The 6,364-nt window shown below is 35.2% G+C and overlaps 1 protein-coding gene across 1 annotated transcript in view; it reads right to left on the reverse strand.

The window, feature by feature from the left end:
* Nucleotides 1–6,358, reverse strand: part of PAWR (pro-apoptotic WT1 regulator) — a 166,018-nt gene extending 159,660 nt beyond the window's left edge. The window contains exon 1 of the mRNA XM_011374734.2: nt 6,213–6,358. The gene's annotated coding sequence lies outside the window, so the exon portion shown is untranslated. The remainder of the gene's footprint in view (nt 1–6,212) is intronic.
* Nucleotides 6,359–6,364: the final 6 nt, after the last annotated feature.

A 6,364-nucleotide genomic window follows, 5' to 3' on the forward strand; every position in this document is an offset into this window, starting at 1 on the left:
TAGGCTAACAAATTCTGGACAAGAAGCAAGGCAGACACAACATTTTGCACTAAATATATGACATTACATAAATGTTGACAAGGTACTTTGAACTTCCAAGTACCTCAAATTGTCTCTATTATAATATCAATAAAGTTTTTAATTAGAAGGAAAACAATGAGAATGCTTAACATCCCAAATAAGAAGTTTCTATCAGACATCAACAACCAGCTATCAATGTAACCTATATAAAAAATCATCATTTGGGAATTTTTAGAACATGTCACAAATATTTCATTTGATTCATGTAACAGTCCTGTTAGACAATAAGTATATCTCAATTTCACTTGAGATATCAGTAAACCAGTACAAGGCCTATAAGTCAGTTCTTCCCCAAATTTAGTGTGTGCAAGAATCACTCAAGAACATAAAATACAGTCTCAAATAACCCCTCCCCAACCCTAGAATGAGATGAACCCAGAAATCAACATTGTAAGTAAACAAGTATTTAAGTAAATACTGGTACAGGTCCCCCACCCCACCTAGCCACAACTTTTAGGACACTGATTTAAAAAAACATACTAAGGTCGCAAATGGTCTAAAACTCCATCTGTACTCTGAATCACAGTTCCCAAATGTTTAGATGGTAGAGCTTTGTGGATCTCCATGAAAGATACATAAAATTTTAAATAAACTGAAAATACTTCATTCATTTAAATTAAATACCTTATATTAACTTCCAGTACAAACAAATGGTAGTAGGTGACCAAGTTTTAAGAAGCTTAAAACTAAGGAGATTCTACTATAATTTCATTTTCTCTGTGAAATGCAGGAAATGCTGATTAAATTATTTTAACAGCTTCTCATGGTTTGAAAACTGTTGCACTTTTCTGAAAGAGAAGCTAAAATTTAGGTACCTCAGGTTCTAGGGACATAATGGAAAATTAAGATGAAGATATGAAAGCACTTAGAACACAACTTTGTGAATATACTAAAAACCAATGAACACTTCAGAAGAGTGAATTTTATACTATGTGAATTACATCTCACTTTTTAAAAAGGAAAAAGCACTTAGAAAACTTCAAACTCAATATTTGTGAATAATTTTAAACTTCTAAGACATAATATCAGCATTTCTATTAAATAGCATAATTACTTTCTGGCCTACATCACGGGTGCTAAAAATCGATGTAGAAATAATAAAGAGCACAGATAGGGCCACTAATTTAATAATGATTTTAAATAAGAATTTTAATGCCACCGTTTATATGTTTATTTGCTCTCAAATTTTTTTAATAAAGTCCCACTTCATGTGCCTTTTATAACAGAGCTATTTTCAAATTCTATAGCAATTACTAGCATCTTATATTTTGCTACTAAAATAATCTTTGCATTTTTTAAATTAGGTATATAGTATGTAATATAATACAATAAATATAATAAAGTGGTTATTAAGCACTAGGCTTTGAAGGCGGACAATCTCTACTCTGCTTCTTACCACATATACAACCTCAGGCAAGCAACTTACCCTCTCTGTCCCATTTCTCCATAGGGTTGTAGCAAGAACTAAATGCATCAATATTATATAAAGTGCTTAGAACAGTGCCTGGCTCTTAAGTACATCATAAATGTCATCTAAACAATCATTATTTTTATGCAAAAAAGCATCTCAGCTTAGACAATTCATTACAAATCATGGTAATATTAAAATTTCAATTTACTTTATTAATGAGCTCAAACATTTAGGAAAGTCTGGCTTAATAACTCCTTAAGTGGCCTCAGTATTTATGCTAATATTTACCCTATTCACAAATCCAATTTTCCCCAACTCTGAGTCACTATCAGTTCCTCTCCTGACTCATCACAAAGAAAGGTAGACAGTCTGGAATAAAATGGGCATACCAAAAGGCATTTCTTAATCTACCTGGATTTATAAGGTTTACTAAGTGGAACTTGTCCTATACAATGTTCGGTAAATATGCTGAATAATTATGACTTGTGCTCACTTAAAAATGCTTTCTACATATCAAATGCTCCTTCAAACTATGGAGTAGGTATTAAAACCTCATCTTGATAGAAAAACAACATATCACTTAAATAAAATCAAGGATCGACATTTTCTGACTGCTAGCCAAAAATAAATTTATATTTACCGATGGCCTGGTGTTCCAAATTTTGCCAAGCAAGCTATATATTAGAAAGTCAAAGCAATCTCTAAGCCTACAAATTTGACCTTAAGTTTCTATTCAATTCCATACTTCCACTGTTTTCCCCATTCAAATCTTTAAATGATTTAAGATAACCTCTATTAAAAACTTACAGAAAAAAATCTAGAGAAATAAGCTAAATAATGAAAGGTAGAATAATTCTTTAAAACTGCCCTTTTCCCAGATGCATACATACATTAAAAAAAATTCAAAATATTGCTTTATCACTTATTTACTTTCCATGTGATGTTGAGTCATTTAAAACTCTCTAAGCCTCCATTTTCTCCTCTAGAAACAAGGATAAAAGCATAATTATAACTAAAACATAAGATTACTATAAGCACACATAAAGTACTCTAGTCAAACAGTGAGTTTCAATGTTAAGTTTTCTATTTAAATCAAAACCTCAGTGTCACTTGAGTTCTACCTATTAGATGATATTTTCTATGGTAACTGTCTCTGTTAACCCATTTATGCAAACCTACTCAATGGCAATAACTTCACAAGCACTCTGAAAACAGGGGTGTATAACTATCTAGGAAGACTTCTTCAACTATCCTCCTCTTCAAGTTAGGTATCTTGCTCAGAAAATAAGGTGTACTTAATACTATACTTACCATAATTGCCTATATCTCTTGAGAGGCCCTTGTGAGCAAGGCCTGTGTCCTATTCATTTCTGTATCCCCAGACTGCAGCCCAATAGTTCTTAAACCTGACTCACATTAGAATCACATGGGGAGCTTATCAAAATATTATTGCTTGGGATCCATCCCACACCCACTAAATCTTAAGAGGGTCAGAGAGAAAGAAAGCAAAGCAAGGAATCGGCATGGTGGAATATTGTTTTTAAATCCTCACATGATATTCGTGTGCTGCCACAGTTAAGAACCATTGCACTGACATTTAAAATACTATACAAACAGGTATTTATGCATGTATGTGTGAATATATAGGTATGAAATTCTAAGTCTTAGCTCAAGACCCTCATCCTCAATAGCCTCAGCCCAATCATCTCTTCCCTTTAAACACACATTTCTAATAAACAGTTATATGCTACATTAGGATGGCTTTTAGACTGTTAACTCACTTCTTAAGTTTTTTCATGTAATTATGCCTTCGCCTTCCTAGATTACAGTCTTGCTCCTTATTCTTCTTGCTTTACCCACAGTACTTAGGAAACATGTAATAAACATTTGACTGACCTAATAAACACATATGAAAATTATTGTCAGGCAGTATATCACATCCAAATTATCCAATTCAGGCTATTACCTCCCCCCATTCCCCCCCCCAAGAAAAGAAAAATATAATAATTTAGAAAAATGCTTTTTAAAAAATCTCTTAGTAAATGAGAACTAAAGTTTATCTCACTAACTGGTATCTGTATATTTGCACTTTTTATTACAGTCATGACACATAGTATCCACCCAGTATTCTACTCTCATCTACCACTTTCAGTTTTTGACCTTCCTTCCTTCCTAAAACTAACTTCCACTTGCTTCTGGTATCTTTAGCTGCTGTCAGGTACCTTTACAACAATTTTATAATACTCTGTAGTTAGTAAAATAAGTTAATAAAAGTCACAACAAATGTGTCACACACATGTTTAATAAACACTTCTTGAAGAAACTGTTTCCCAATCACTAAAACAGGCTCTTTGCATACAAATTACATGCTAATCTAATATAAATTTGTTTGGGAGTAAGGTCTGAAAATAAGAGAATCTTACTCAACATTATATGAGTCAGTTTTTGAATATTAAGATTGGTGATTTTCTCTTTTGATATTTTCATAACTAAAAATTTTGTAAAATAGCCTGACTCTTTAAAACAGGAGTGCTAAGTAGTACTAAATGAGAAACTACAAAGCAATTGGCATTCTTGATATTGAAACTACAAGAAATGAATGGCACACAATTCTAAAAAAGCAACAACCTAAAGATATGAAAATGGTTCATATCCAATGGTTCGAAGTCTTGAGTCATATATTTTAGCATTACTAAAATAATCTAAAAGACTTAAGATGTTTTTAAACTGAAAATATGGTAGGAAGCACTCAAGAACTATGCCTGCTAATTAGATACTGTGATAAAACATTACCATGTTTTGTTGGATACTACAGCACGAAACAGATAGAGCCATAGTTACCACAAAAAGAAAGCAGTCCTCAATTCCCTATTCAATAAAAAAGGTTCAAATTCCACAGACAAAAAATGGTACCCTGGGTTGTTTGTTTTCAAGGAAGATTAAATTTAGGAGTTGCCAACACCCAAACGAAAAACATTCCAGAGTATTAGACTCAATTGTAGTGGGGAGCCATCTACATTCTCAGCACTGTGTTCCCTTACCCAAAGTATTAACAAAGGATGTTTCTTAGGATCTCACAAGACACACCATACTTATTTCCTCCAGTAAACATTACCCTTGTCTAAAAAAAAGGTATTTGAGAAGTAACAATTTTAGCACAAGCAGCAAGCAGCCAGACAAATAAAGTTTAACATCTACCAAGATATTTCCCAAAATAAGACTCCTGTCAAATGAACAATGAGGGAAAAACTGAAAATGACAAATTCTTTTATTTGGACCATCAGCTACTTTTAAAAATAAAGATGAGGAATGTAGCTTTCCCAAAGAAGCCTGGCCTTCAATTTCCCCTTAATCTTCATATTTTTAACAACAACAACAAAAAAAAAACCCTAGAAATTTGGTTACCACTCTTATGAATTCCTTTAAAAGCAATTTAATGAACAACAGATCTTTTGTGCAAGTAGCAAACCACGGAGGACAGTTTTGCTGACTGATAAAAATCTCTCTGAAACATATAAAAATCTACCCTTCAAAGACAAATCTATTTTCCAGGTATGGAAATCATATTAAAACTTAAAAATCTGGGTATATCTTATATACACCCTAACTTATGCCAGTACTTTTTATTTGAACCACAATTAAAGTTAGTCGATCCTTATTAATTATTTACTTGGTGTCAAAGTTGAATAAATTGAAGGCCAGGACTTCAAAAAAAGAAAAAAAAAGTAAAATATAAAGAGCTAATGAGAAAAAGATGCAACTACTCTGGAACAAGGTTGTTGAATCACTTCCCAAAACCAGTGAGCTACTGTTAAAGTAACCAAAACTTGTTTAGGATTGTTTTGTTTTGTTGAGGGTAGAGAGTGATAATTATAAACTAAGTAAAAACGTTTCACCAGTCACTTTAATAGAAAGATGCTGCTGCCTCCGTACGTTTTGATACTGCTCAAAAACAAACAAAACAAAAATCCAACCCTACCACAAACGTTTTCCAGAATAAATAGAGCCAAATACTTAAATATGAGAAGAAACCGTCTTAATAAAAAGATTTGTGGGTTGCTACAGCGTTCCTATTGTCCTAAATATCACTCAGAAAAAAGTGTGTGTGTGTGGGTGGGTGGGTGGGTGTGTTTGTTTGTTTTGGGCACTGCTATATCCGAAAGCTGGTTTATACATGAAATAGTGCATATATTCCCATATATACTTGACGTGGGTTCATTGAAAGATAGAGCTGTCTTGGACGCCGCCAAAGCCACGTTTCCTTTACAGGTGTTATTAAACACTGTTAAGAGAGAAGAGAAGATAAACAATCTGCTAACTTGAGACGAACACGTGGGAAACCAAACAGGGTATGTCTTCATCACCATTAATCAATTTTTCTAACTGATCAAGCATTAAAAAAAAAAAGTCTAGGTGAGCACGTTCTGGAGCCAGGAGCTGTCTTTCCACCACTGTTAAGAAAAGGCTCCTGGGTCTGAGACCTTAGCCAGGAAGCCTGAAAAGCACGTGTCCTGCTGCGGGCTTCGGGAACTTCCCAGATAGCATTTGTTCAGAGTAAAACTCCATCACTCTGCGCCTAACTCAGCGAAAGCCTACCGCGGTACGAGCCAGAGTGGGCAAACTGGGCCCAGGAGACCCGCACCTCCTGGGAGAGAGGCACGAGGAGGCGGCAGCCCCCCACCCCCACCCCAAGTTCGGCCGTGGCCCGCGCCCGGCTCACCTCGGCGGCAGGGATGTTGACCACCCCGGTGGAGCGCCGCTTCTCCCGCAGCTTCCTCTTCTCGATCTGTCCCTTGCCTTTCCTGGCGCTGGGGCCCGAGCTCTTGCTCTTCTCCGGCGCGCCGTCCCGCTCCCCCTCGTCGCCCCGCGCCG

Source organism: Pteropus vampyrus, unplaced genomic scaffold (assembly GCF_000151845.1).
Source record: "Pteropus vampyrus isolate Shadow unplaced genomic scaffold, Pvam_2.0 Scaffold9, whole genome shotgun sequence".
NCBI lineage: Eukaryota > Metazoa > Chordata > Mammalia > Chiroptera > Pteropodidae > Pteropus > Pteropus vampyrus.